General features: G+C 49.2%; 1 long non-coding RNA gene across 1 annotated transcript; it reads left to right on the plus strand.

Moving 5' to 3' along the window:
* Positions 1–9,200: 9,200 nt before the first annotated feature.
* Positions 9,201–14,072, plus strand: LOC149915987 (uncharacterized). Its single transcript, XR_016470995.1, has 3 exons — positions 9,201–9,282; positions 12,555–12,652; positions 13,788–14,072. It is a non-coding gene; the product is annotated as an uncharacterized LOC149915987 (long non-coding RNA).
* The last annotated feature ends 109 nt before the right edge of the window (positions 14,073–14,181 follow it).

A 14,181-nucleotide genomic window follows, 5' to 3' on the forward strand; every position in this document is an offset into this window, starting at 1 on the left:
AGCTGACGCATCTTGTGGCAGGTAAAGCAGCAGAAAAACCTAACATGTAAAGCAAGAGCAAGCCCTATTCTGGGAAGCTTTTTGCAAGCTATTGAAGTGAAATGCAAGGGGCAGAAGTCTCTGATGGTGCAGAGTCAGTGAGTGAAATGGTGAGTGCACCCTGTCCAAAGCTCATTAGTAAATTAATTAGAGAGGATAGGGCAAAGCCGCAGCAGCCCAGCCAGGCATGGTGCTGCCTTTAGAGCTGAAAGAGCTAAGCCAGCTCAGATACACTGCTTTAGCTTCTTAAATGCCAGAGACCTCCACAAAGCATCACTCACATGAGTTTCATCTCCTTAAACTCTAAACACTCTAATAAAATGCGATTTAAAACTTTGAAATATAGGAAAAAGAAGCACTCAAAAGCGGATAAAACAGATTCAGCAGAGCAATTCTGAACACACATGAAACACTCATCCTGTAGGTAGTTCACTGGTTTTATTTTATAAATTCTCAAATAATTCCACATAAATTAGTGCTGAACGTAGAATAAGAATCTACATGATAAAATAAAGTGCAATAAAAAAAAAAAAAATCTTTAAACCCTAAACAAATCTACCTTCTGTCCTGCTCTGTTCTGCAAGCACGAGCTCGTTGCACCTATGAATTACAGTGTCTGGTACATAGGACGTTGGGGATGTGATTTCATTATTTCACCAAGGGAGGATCATAAAACCTGGTTTTATAACAACCATATATTGCCTGAAAAATGCCTGGAGAGGAGATGGGCCCACCGCCGCATTCCCTTCTCAAGACATTAAAATGGATTTCATCAGGTGGAGAATACTTATTAACTTCTTCTCAGCCCCTAAACAACTGGCATCGCTGGGCTGGCTCAGGGACGAGCTTAGAGGGATGCTGGAGGACGTGTCCTTGCAGGCAGTGTCCCATGGTGCCCAGCTCAGATGCTCCATCCCTGCTGCAACCATCAGCACTGCACTTGTTCCCCCCAAATCAAAAAATACAAAGCTGGACTGTAATGTGAGGTCAAGTTTTTGGACTTCCTTGCTTCTCAGAGGCCAGCAGGGCTGGAATGCAACGTGGGGCTCCAGCCAAGTCTGACCTGCCCACCTGTGTGTTGTTCTACGTAACACTAAATTCAGGAAATTTCTTTGCCCGAGTGATTGAGAGAAGTAGAGAGGCTAGAGACGCCACCAGGTTGTTTGATTCTCCAAATCCTCTTTATACACCATTGGGGCAGAGCTGGGGGTGCTCAGAGCCACCACTGCTCCCCCCACACCTGCTCCAAGGGCTGAGGATTGATGGAGGCACTCGGTGCACACTGGCGGTGAGACAAGCTACCCTGAATAATTCACAGTGCCTTTTCTCCAGGCATTGAACAGAGCACCTCTTATTTTTCACTGCTTTTTACTGTGCATGTGAGAGACTCTAAATTACAACTATTGGTACCTTAATTTCTTTAAAAGTAACTGCCTGTGGGGTGCGATGAATATAATTTACTTTTTTTTTCTAAGTTAAATAATCTTTGCATTGGTGCAGATCTCCAGCAGAGAATCTAACACCGACAGATGAGGAGATACTTTCCACCCTTCTACAAGTGCAACTCAAGTATATATTGACAGTTGAAATGAGTTCCAACCTGCAAATGAGTCAGAAAGATGTGAAATACACTGACAGATGTCCTGGACTTTTATGTTAATGGCATTCCCAAGTGTGCTCTCAGGAGGCAGCACTAATGGTTGTCAACTTAATCATTTTTTAAAGAACAATGGCATGGAGCATTACGGTGTTTGCTCTCAGGTTACCATTTATTCTGGGTCAGGAAACCCAGAAAACCATCACCCAAGACTTTGGCTTCACAATTACATATAGGCAGAAGCATATGGAATGGAGCATGGAGTTATGGTGACCTGAACCCAACATTTAATTGAAAATTTCACAGAAAATGAGACCAAGGGCTTGGAACAGAAGTATCTAATAAGCCCATGCTGTGTTAACCCCAGTACTGACCTGCCTGTGACACATTTCTAAGCACAAGGATTGGGGATGTTGTTAATGCTCTTGGAGACCTGGAGACCTCATCCAGAGCCATGTCCAGTCCCGATGCCAACAGCAGCAGTGCTGTATGGGACCTGAGCATGGTCTTCAAGGCTTCCAGGTGCTTTACCTTCCTGCTCAGCAAAGCTTAACATGCCGTGCACATCCACACGCATAAATATGAAAACTAACAAATAAGATGTAATTATTATTTTCCTTCTAGTCATAAAGCTGCACTACTTTGGGAATCACAGCACTTAGGAAGGAATGAGTCTTGTCAATAACCTGTGAGTGAGGACGGCATTGGTGTCATCTCCCCCTAGATGCTGCTCTCCCCACAGTGATGCCTCCCGCAGCCCCCAGCAGCCTCCAGGCCCCAGCTGGACCCACGGATATGAACACAGGGATGGGGAAACCCTGGACAAACTGCAGCACTTCTGCCCCATGCTCCCACCAGCCATCCCTCATGTCTGTCATCTTTTTCTCCCCAGTGAAATCAAACCAGGACCCTGAGTCCCTTCCCTCAGCTGTTCCCCCGCAGGTGGGTTTGAACAGATTCAGGCTGTGCTCCCAGCTATGAACAAGTTTTGTTGTTTGTTTTTTTTTATTATCAGTAAACCCTGCATCCCCTGAAGCCTTATCCTTCAAAACTAGATTTTCTTCCTTTCCTGAGGTCTCATTACACTTGCTGCCTCCTCCTTGTTTTCTGTCCTGCGCTGCAGGTAATTGTATCAATGTTCTTACTCTTAACTGCAGCAAAAATAAAATGCTGCTTTGTTCTCTGTGCTGAGAACTGGCTATGACTTCCTCATCTTTACTTTTATCCAGAAGGTATCACAGCTCTGGAATTTACTTTAAAGAGGCATTTCTTTTCTTATCATTCATATCTGGTGAGAGGTGGGAGATGCTCACTTTGGTGGGGGATTACTATGGCACATTTGGGGTTGCTTCACTCCAAATCAAGTCATAGCGTTAGGAGAAGCCAAGATAAAAAAAGTGTTGGTTGCTCACTAGAAATGGGAGAGGAATTGACTGAAATAATCTGCTAAGATGGACACAAAATTAGGGCCAATCCATCTAGGCTGTAACTTCCATGCACACAAACCACAGGCATCACCAGCAAAGCCATGCCCACTCGAGCAGGCAAACACACACCATTATTTTCAGTAATGCAGGTAACGTGCATTGCCAAATCAGTCAGAACTGCCAAACAACTTTTAAAAAGCCATTAGCAATTTCTGGAGCAATACTGGAGCCATATTTCTGTATTATTTTCTTGAGCAACCGTCATTTACTTGGGTTAGTTCCAGGCTGGCAGGAGGGATGGTAAGGCAGTAATGTAGCAGGTTATCAGCTATGCTGCTTGATAAACTCTCTGCATTATCTACAGGCAGATCTTCTCTCTGCAGAGAAGCTGGTGCATGCAGGCAAGCGGGTTGCAGGGTTATCACTCGTACCGCACTGCTGCTCATCAAGGCCTATCCGCTTTCCGACCAGGAAAGGACTCAGCCACATCCTTCCCATAACTTTCAGTCTTTCATTCAGTCAACATTCAGTCTTTGCAAAGAAATGCAGACTGATGGCATCCATGAAGATGCCATTTTTAGCACAGAATGGCATTTTGTCCACAACAGCCCAGCCACTGAACTCCAGGATGGTTCTTTAGCACTGCCAGAGCACAAGCCAGGCCAGACTCTATGTTTTAGAGTTATCACTACTTTCTTTTGTGTTTGCAGCTGCCACAGATTTTAGTAGAACAGCCCTGATGGTGCAGGCATCCTTATAGGAAAAGCATGTTATCAGCCCAGCTTCTGCCCATGATAAGCAGGTTTCTGTACACTGGATACAAAAATTCACAGTAGGAGAGCTATATTTTTGGGTGTCACAACAGGTGAAAGCTTGGAGGAGGGCGGCAGGATTTGGATGCAGGAAACAGCTGAAACTGCACCCTACATCTCTTGAATTTCTGTGAGTTTGGGATATGAGCTCACTGAGCCAGGAATTGGGCATTTACTCTTTTCCCTTTGCATACTGCTCCGAGTGGGTCACTGCAAACCCCCTGCTGCCATGTCCCATCAAGCCTGCCTGTCTGGATGGAAGAAGACTGGTGATTAGATTGCACCGTACCCTTCAAGAAAGACTACTTTTGGATTGTAAAAATGATTCATTGCCATGCCTTCTGAGCAGACCATGTCTGCCTGCACCATCCATTTTGTACCCTGGGACAGAAGGGGATGAGTACAGGGGAGCCTGGCACTCACCCAAGTGAGGAAGCATATCTTGTGTATGTGTACATACATACATACATACATACATACATACATACATGGATGTCTTGAGCTTCATACCCATCTTCTTACGCACTTACATCCAGGCAGTGACTTTCCAAAACACCCTCTCATACACACATGCTCGTGCCTTTGCTCAAATGTTGCATGTGCAAGATGGGATGCTGCCTCAGTGGTGCTGGAGTTGGCAGGGGCCAACTTTGTGCTTCAGCACAAAGGGGAGGCGTGGTGACACTTCAGGGACATAGCACATGGGCAGCTGGGATGGGGCAGGGGAGACAGCTGTCCCAAACTGATACAGAAAGCTGGGGAATTGAGGATATTTGACAAGCAGACTTAAAGCAGCTCTACAGAGATGGGTTCTCCACACTTTTGTCTGTGGAATCTTACAAGAACTGGGCTATGGGATGGCAGAGAGCAGCATCAGCACCACCAGCAGCTTACAGCAAAGACAGGCTCTATCCCTCACACACTGATCCAGGCTCATTCTCATGTGTTCAGGAAAAACATAAGTATAGATTAAAAAAATGCCGGTTAACAGCATTGGTGGCAAATATTTAACACAGAAATCTGCATCAGTGCCAGAGCTGGCCCTTGGCCACTGCCACATGCCAGGATTGCTCCTCACAGCAAGGAATGCCCACAAGCAAGGCCAAACTCTCAAAAGCATTTGGGACACAACACTGGCCGTGGGGCTCTCTAGTCTGTGGAAACACTTGGTGAACTCCTTTTGGAAAGCTCAGACCTTCCTCAAATTGACCAAAGCTGCTCCTGGGGGTTGCTCTGTACCCAGACCCCACAGAGGCATGGAAAGCATTGCTGTGCTGCTGCTGGAAAACCAGCGTCCCTCTCCCTTGTGTTCCAGGGTTAAACACACAAAAAAAGGGAGAGCAAGAAGGCAAGTTCTCGTTTTGTTGCCATAGCAGCCTGCTGGAGTATTTAGACTGATAGCATTTGTAAAAATTCAACAAAGGGTAGTGTATCTTTTGGAAATCGGAGCAGATGTAACACTGCCTGCCATATGCCGCCAGGAAAAAATCTAGTGGCAGAGGAGACATCGTCGGAGAGAAAGCTGAACCCACATTGTGCAGTGCAAAATGTCGCTTTCTCTAGATTACAGGGTAGAGCTATAAAGCAGAGAGAATTGCATTCACATATATAATTGTCACAAGACATTGCTGGCAGAGCCACAGCTGCCGCTGTGGGTAAGAAGGTGCCTCAGCTGCCCTCTGCTACTTGATGGACCGCCACACGCTCCAAAGAAAAGGCTGCTAACATTAAAAATTAATTAATCCTCACAGGCAGTTTCACTCCTGAAAAGCCCTGCCCACACACAGACAGACAGACAGACAGATAAATCTCCTTGGCCTTCCCAGGGTTCACCGCAAGGCTGGGGCTGCAAGAGTGTTTTGCTGTGAGTGACCAAAGCATCACCTTCACGTAGCTGCCCTAACAGCTGCACAGACTTGTCCTAAGCCAATTAGTATTTAGAATTAAGAAATAACTCTAAGAAGCTATTCTAGTTTTCATATGCACAAAATCACGCCTGCTTTCATTCCAGCTTCACCCTCTCAAAATTTCTTTCAAAGCTATGGATTTTGGAGCCTGGCTTGCACCTGGATGAGGAAGGGAAGGGCTGGGAGCTGCTTGGGGCTGTTGGACCAGGCTGGAAGTGGGTGGTGTTCTCAGTGTTTATGTCCTTTGTTCTTCCAAGATAATACAATTTTTAGCTCTCCCTCAGCTGCTCAGATGCAGTGTTTCATGTTTCTTTTCCTGGGGACATGGAGCAATGCTCAAGGAACAGAACCCATGCTACAGAACCACTGAATCATCAGCTCGAAAAGACCTTCATGAGCCAGCCCAAACATGAACCTAGCCTGTCACACCTCTAAACTGTGTCCTCAGTGCCACAGCCACATCTCTTCAGTGCCTCCAGGGATGGGGACTGCACCACTTCCCTGGGCAGCCCGGTCCAACACTCGGCCAACGTGTGCCCTTGAGCACACTGGCAGATCACAGGGACACGGGGTTGGGGTGTGCTGCTGGATATCCTGCCAGCTGCTGTGAAAGTGTCAAGCTGAATCCAAGCAGCTCACTGAAGCCACACTGAGAGCCGAGGTCAAAGGAAATTGTTACCTGGCTGCCGTGGAGCAGGGATGGATCAAAGCCTGGAGTCACAGCATGCAGAAGCAGCAATGCTGCCAGCCCTACAGCCAACAGAAGTGACCTCCTCGTCACTTTCCAAGCAAAAAGCCACTTGATTACATTACCAGCCCATAAGAAATGAATCTCACATACCTTTTGGGAGGAAAAAGCCGCATAAAATCTGGGTTCTTTCTGCTGTGATGCTGCCAGTGAGTATAAATCACACGTGGTTTAGTTCACCTTTCTTCTGCAGCAGTTCTGGCAGTTAGCGGCGTGTAGGCTATCCATCACTGCATACACCAATTAGCATTTCACTGGCAGCAGGGTCTGCCACGAGCTCGCCATCAGCCCCTGGCATGCAGAGGACAATATTTGGTGCTCAGACCTCAGGGAACAGAAATTCAGGTAAAAGGGAGAAAAAAATATTCCAGTGGGGCTCAATAAGTAGGGCTGCACCATCAGCACAGGGTGGTGATGTTAACAGACACTGAAATGTCTCCTCCAGTTAGCTAGTAATAAAAGAAGCAATTGCTTTTATTTCAAACCCTTGCACCCCACATGCAGGAAATCCAAGCATCTCAGTGGTACACCGGGTAAATGGTGGAATACCTCTTTAAAAACAACGTTAAGAGCAAAAAAGCCACAGTCTCCAGCAAGCTGTGCAACGATCGTGTGTTATCTGCTCAGTTCCAGGTTCACCTGAGGTTTCAGCAGTAGCGTGCAGAGCTGCTGCCATGTGCAATTAACACCTGCAGTTATTTTTACAGATGGTTCTCTGATTTTGTTCCCTAACTCGTGCAAACCAAACATAGGTGTCAGGTCGTCCTATAGACCACTCACAGTGAAGACATTCTTCTGCCTCTTTCTCTGCCACAGCCTCTGGCACATCTCATAGGAGGGTATCAGTCTCCAAGCAGGTTGCAGCTGGGGAAGCAGCAGCTGCTTTCATGTTTACAGCCACATTTCAGCCCTCTTTGCGGCAAGAAGGGGCTCACGCTCCTGCCTTGGCAGCCTTGCTCCTTGGAAGCCACAGTTCGGGGCTTCTGAATTTTAAGCTGCTTGGGAGAACGGGGATAATTAGCAATGAGGCCTATGTATTAAGAACGTGCAATTAAAACCCACTGGGCTGTAATTTATGTCTTACCCTTCTGTGCACAATAATTAATGCAGTGAGAGGTTACGCGTAGTGGAGCAGTGAGGAGCAGCGCGCAGGCAGGGGACACCAGGACAACAAACCCAAGTGTAGGAGCCACGTTCTACCCCTGCACCCCTCAATCCCAGAGCAGCGGGGTGCTGCACGCCTGTTCTCCGAATCCCAAATATCAGAACATCAGTAAGAAGGAGAGCATTCAGGAATGTTCCCTGTTCCTGTGGTGTCCAGCAGGAGCCTCGATGTGTTTGCAAGAGCCCAGCTCTCTCCTTCAGAAGTGCTGTGGTTTCCAGCCAGCTCTGCTCATGGTTGTCAGCCTCGGTTTGCCAAGGGCAGCATCCCTGCCAGCGGCTGCGGGCAGCAGGGCAAGCACCGAGCGGTGCCCAGGGCCGGTGGCTCAGCATCTGGCTTCTGTGAAAGATGTAATTAGCAGCAATCATCACACACGAGCGGCAGCACACTCGAGAGCTGGGTGAGTTTGCATGCTGGGCGAGGGGATGTCTGCCTTCAAGTGAGAGAAGCAATAGCAAAATGGAGACGAATGCAAAAAGTGCTGTCAAAGGAGAGCCTGAGGCTGCGGGCAGAGCTGTGGGGTTCGATGTACGACATACACTGGGCTGTTTCTTCAGAGTTTAAATAATGTACCAGCAGCCCGGCAGGGAAGCAGGACTGCACTTTGCCAAATCCCCTCCTACGTACCTCCCCTGGCCACAGCCAGCAGGCTTTGCCTGATGCCCCCACAAAGGCTTCCCCGAGAGCACATTTAAGCTTTAATTTTTTATGATGTCTGACAGTTTATTTTTAATTTCGGCTGTGCTGGAGCAGGAAGGGGAAGGGTTGCTGTGTCCCCAGCAGACGCTCGTGGTTGTGTCAGCCCCAGGCTGGGGAGGGGGCGGCAGGGCGGGACGGCTGCTGGGGCACAGCCCCACTGTTGGCTGCTTCTGATTTACTGGAAGGAAAATACCCACAGTGACACCTGTAAGAAGTCAACGTTCTAAGAAACAAGAAGTAAAGAAACTCTCACGGGCTCCACTGCCCCGAGACATCCAAGTCATTAAAACCCATCTTTGATGCTTATGAATTACAGTGCACGTGGCACCACTCCGGAGAAAATAGAAGAGCAGAGCAGCAGCGCTGGCAGCCCGGCTGAGCAGCCCCATGGGTGCCACACACCGGCCATTCCGTGTCCCTGCTCCCACACGGCCCCAGCCCAACCAGCAGCAGAAGCCCAGCCGGCCCAGCTCCCCACGCAGGCACTGCCGGAGCCGAGCTGCTCCCGGTAAGGCCAACCCAAAGAGATCCCGTCCTGATGGGCGGCACGTCTCTCAGCTGGTCTCTAAAACCAAGCGTAAGAGCTGGCTTAATTACGTTAGCAAATGGCTCCCGGGAAATAATCGCCACTTTTATGGAAGCGACCTCATGAGGCACTGTTAAATTGGGCAGCAGCAGACAGCTGGTGTTTGTGACATCACTGCACCGGTGCAGGACCGGGCCGTGCGGGTGCTGCTGCTCCCAGGGCCGTGCGGGACGGCCGTACAGCCCGCAGCGCCCGGCCTCGTGCTGCCAAAAGCTGTCGGCGAGGGGAAGGTGGGAGGCGGACAAATCCCGAGGGAGCTGAAAGCGCACTGAAGTCGATAGCCAGGCTGCGCGGCAGAAATGAAGGTAATTCATTACCTCCCACTGCATTATTTGTTATTCCTCTCGCCTCGCCGAATGAATCTCCAGCTTCAGGGCAAACCCCTCTCGCGCACCAGGGAAACCCAGTCCCGGCACCTGCAGGCGGCTCCCGCAGGGTGCAGGAAGAGCCGCGCTCCGGCCCCAGCGCTGCGGGAAAAGCCCCGCGTGGGGGCGGCCGTGCGTGCAGCAGCGGCAGGGCGGGCGGCCGCGAGCCGTGCAGCTCGGGGCCAAACCGCGCGCCGCGAGGGACGCTCAGCACATCGCCGAGGGCAGCCAGCGCTCCGCCTGAAGGTGTTTCGCACTTAGAAACACGCTTGCACGCGTAGCTGCGATGGGAAAGAAGCCTTTTCTAGCAGGCCAGAGCTGCACAGCGGGCGCTCCGACCGCGCCGCAGGACAAAGGCTCCGCCGTGCCGCGGCACCGCTCGCCCTTCCCGCTCCGTCCCTGCGCTGCAGCCGAGCGCCACCTAGAGGCAGCCCGCCGCTCTGCTCCCGCGGCCGCCCTCCGCCGGAGGAGCTCCGTCACGGTCCGTGCGTCGCTGCGCCGCCGGCCGCTTCGCCGTCGGTCTGTTTGTCGCCTTCGCCGAGGACCTCGGCCGCCCGCAGCGCCATCGGCACCGTTTGGGTGGCAGATGAGACGTGCCCCTCACTCAGCTGTTTATGAAGCACGAAACAGTCATTTTACAAAGCATCGATGTTTAGGGAAGTCAGCCCGTTCCTTCCCGCCGACAGCTGGGTGGTTCTGCTCAGCCCCAGGTGGAGATGCCACTGCAAAACCAAATGCTGCTGCTAAATGCAGGGCTTTGGTCGAACCTCCATGGAGCAGATGTTGCTTTCCATCAGCCCACCCGCTGGCCCGGCAGTGGCAAAGTACTTCTTCAAAGCACTCATCCGGCACAGCAGGGATGGCTGCGGGGCTGTGCTGGGTTCTGGGACCACAAAGCAGCAGGAGTGCAGCTTGCCTGCAGTTTGCATCCAAATCACAGCAACGAGGTGCCAAACCAGCACAGAACAGGCCAGACGTGCATCACCACGTCCAGGCAATGGCCCTGTGCCTCCTTGGTCTGGAGGAAAGCAGAGGGAGATTTTTGAAGCACTGAGATTTTCTCAGGGCTGGATACAGGAGATGTCCAGCTCTGCAGCTCCAGTGCTCAGGCAGGTGAGGACCACGCTGCAGGATAACTCAGAGGAGCAGCCCCACAGGACTGGCCCTTGGCTGTGTCGCTCCGCAGTGCCCTGTGGTAGTGCAGTGGCACTGCTCAAGCAGGAACAGTCCTGGGTGACTGCTGTGAACTAAGCCACATTTGGGATTGCAGCCGCTTGTCCGTCACCTCGTGCCAGGAGGGAGCTTTCCTTCTAAATGACAAACAAGAGGGGAACCAGATGGGTTATTTTCCAAAATGCATCCCTGCCTCAGCGTTTTCCCAGGGACGCCTCCTCTCCTGCACTAATGGCTGCAGGAAAAGCAACAAGAGGAACTTCACCTCTCCAACATTTTTGGGCTTCAAATCCCCCATAATTAAAAAAATACAGATGATTTCAGCCCAGCTCTGTGTCTCAAAGATAAACATTGCTTTCTTTCCCCAGCGGCCCCTACACAAAGGAAAAAGAGGCAGGAGGTTGAACTGAGCTCTGAGAGCTGCTGAGATGCTTTGTTTGGGGTTTATTTGCTCTGGGCTACGGCGGCCTCCTTAAAACAAAGGCCAACCCCACACACACGTATGGAGAAAAAAGCGCCAGTGACATTTTTAACATTACCCTCGAACAAAACTTCCCTGGAGTCCATCCCTGGTGTCCCCAGACATATGGTTTTGTTTCTTCTTTCCTTCACACACACACACACATCCCAGCAGAAAAAGGAAAACCAGCCCCAGACGTGCATCCCCAGCAGTGCTGCTGCTCTGTGCCCATGGGGCAGCAGGCTGGGCTGTGCTGCTGCACTCAAAGCCACCAAGTCACCATGTGAGCACAATGCCCACAGCTGTGCCGGCTGTTACGGCTCCATGTCGTGTCCTTACTTAGCTGTCACCATCTCGGCTTCTGCTTTCAGATAATTTGCACTGGCACTAATGCAATTACATTCTAATGATTCTTTGCTTCTAGACTTAGGATGCACAGTGCAAGGGTTTGCTGTGTTAGAGTCCACAAAGCAGGTTTGAGGAGGAGAAAGAGGGAGGTCTCCCATGTGTGATTTAGGAGGACAAGCTCACCCTTAACCTTAATCCTGAGCTTACTGGTAGCCAAAGCCAGGGTGTGGAACAGAGAACCGAGCTGTTCTTTTCTGTTCCTGCTCCTTTTCTCTTTCTCTTTGTGGCTTTATTCCCCTTCACACCCCATGTTCCTTCCAAAGCACCTCTGCACAGCCTCCCCACGGGCAGCAGGAGTGGGATGTGGGACAAGCAGTCCCAGGCCCCAGCCGCCCTGACCCTTCCAAGTTTTACCCCTCTGAGGCCGAATTACCCATGGTGCACAACTAGGAAAAACAGGATCTGCTTCGAAAGAAGGGCTGGAAGTCTTAATTCTTAATTAGCTGGTTGCTGGCACTCAGCAATTACCGCCGTATGGCACAGCCCAATTATGGTACTATTAACTTTAGTTCTCTGGAAATTCAGTGATTAATAATACTAATAATTCTGCTGACCTCAAAGTAATTGCAGAACATTAAAGGAGAAAACTGTTTCTAATTAAGCAATCCTCAATCCTTCTGTTTTCTCTATTTTTTGGAAGCCCCTGGTGCCTCTCGTCGGGCTGTCACTGCCCTGGGGATGGGACTGGCAGGGGACAGGGCAGGCCCAGGAAGCAGCTTTTTCTCCCAAGAGGTGACATTCCTGGAACGATTTGGTATTTAAATACCAGTTTGTGTGAGCCATAACCACACACCCTGCATCCAGCTTCTGACAGGCTCTGGCATCCTGCTGAACGTGTGCATGTAGATATACGTACAGGCCTTACACTTCAGAGGCTTGCACTTCTCTTGGCAAAGGATCAGTGGAGGTTTCCCCCACAAGTTTTCCTCTAACACACAAAGTGAAGATTATCTCCTTCAATCACTTCCCTAGATCTAACCACCACCCTGAAGGAGCCTTTGCAAGGCCAGTCCTTTGCTACCATCACATTTTACTCTTTCTTGCAAAATTCAGAGCAGCATTCCTAACTAATAATGTGCACCCGCTTTGTTTTTCTTGGGGAGCAGGAAGGGAAGGCAAAAAACCTGCTCCTACAGAGGTCAACCTTTTAATCTTTTTCTCCTCTTCTAAGCCCCGAACCTCGTCATGCTGAGGGATGCATTTACTGTGATGCACCTGAAAGATGTACCTGCGACAGCCTCTGATGGATGATGATGTCCAAGAGGGCAGGTCAGCACACTCCCAAGGGAGACAAGGTGATGTGGAAACCCAAACCAATGCTGCTCAGAGCCCAGTCGGCCCAGGCTCACTGCGGGCTGTTTGGCAGCAGCTTCCTCCCAGCTGGGCTGCGACCAGGGTGCTTGCTGCAAAACGTCCAAACACTCTGCTCACACCCATCTGCAGATGGGCCACAGTTGGTTTGCTAAATAAGCTGGCTATTAGCAAGCTTCTGTAGCTGCACTGGGGTTTTGTTATGTTTTTGGATGTTTTTTTGGGGGGTCTTGTTGTTTCAGTTCTGGCATGCCAGAGAGATTTATAGAAACAACATCAAAAGCCACAAAAGTGCAGGGGATATATGTGCTAAACTGACCAGCAGCCTCCAGATTTGTCAAGCTGCTATTTATTAAAGCACTGGCAACCAAGGGTGGCTGTAACTATGTTAAGATCAATTCCAAAAGCCAACAGTGACAAAATGCATCCACTGACCACTTTCAACAAGTTCCTTCTCCACAACCCCTGCTCCTTCCCCCTGACAGCATGATGGGAGAGGAAAAATAAATTGGAGAAAAAAAAAAAAAGAAAAAAGGACAAATACATGAACAGAAAATATGTTGGTCTATTGGAGGCTGTCATGTAGAACATCCACGGCTTCAGGCTACTCACCTGTTGTTGGACGTGGGCTTCTGAAAAGCATTGCAGCAGCCAAAAGAGAGATGATGGGCAGAGGCTCTGCAGCTGCAGGTTGCTGTAAGCAGTGCTGTTGGTCTGACGATTAAACGAGGGAATCTGCAGCTCTGTGTGCAGCTGCAGGACTGCTCAGAGAGAAATCCCACAGTGATGGTTGAAGGAAGAGACTGGAATGAACAATTACTTTATCTTGCAAAATCTCCTATCGGGTGAAAACATGAAGACAGATGCCATGTGGCAGAAAGAACTAGATGAGGTGATTATGTTCGTTTTATGATCAATAAGGTCTTCATATTTAGAAAATCAATCAAAAACCAAGCTGATGAATGGAAAAAAATTGAAAACACAGGATCCGTTCATTAAAAACACACAAAATACTTTTATAGCTAGCTACAAACATAATGACAGACACTTACAAAGTATCTATATATATTTAAACTTACTTTTTCTTTCTTAGAATTAGAGCTGCCATTATCTTCAAAGACTTCAGGACTGTTTCAACAGTTGAATTACAAGACAGCTCATTCAGAAATTACAAAATAAGCTTGGTTTAAATAAGGAGGGAAAATAATCCACAAAACTCACTTCAATATAAATTTATATTAAAAACATCATTATCTTGATACATTTTCTGAAGTTGTAAAATGTTGAACTTTTAGTATTTTGATCCGTGCTTTGTTGGTTTGCACCCAGGAGTAAAGCAGTTCACTGCTCACTTGTTTCTGGCCGTTCAGACTGCAGGTCTGCTGAAAGGGAAATGGGTTTTAAGCCATTTCCCCCACACAGCTGCTACTCTGTGACTGGGAGACCCAAATCCCAGGGCAGAGTCCTGAGCAACACCCCTGCAGGCA

This window comes from Phasianus colchicus, chromosome 14 (assembly GCF_987193195.1).
Source record: "Phasianus colchicus chromosome 14, bPhaCol1.hap1.1, whole genome shotgun sequence".
Lineage (NCBI taxonomy): Eukaryota > Metazoa > Chordata > Aves > Galliformes > Phasianidae > Phasianus > Phasianus colchicus.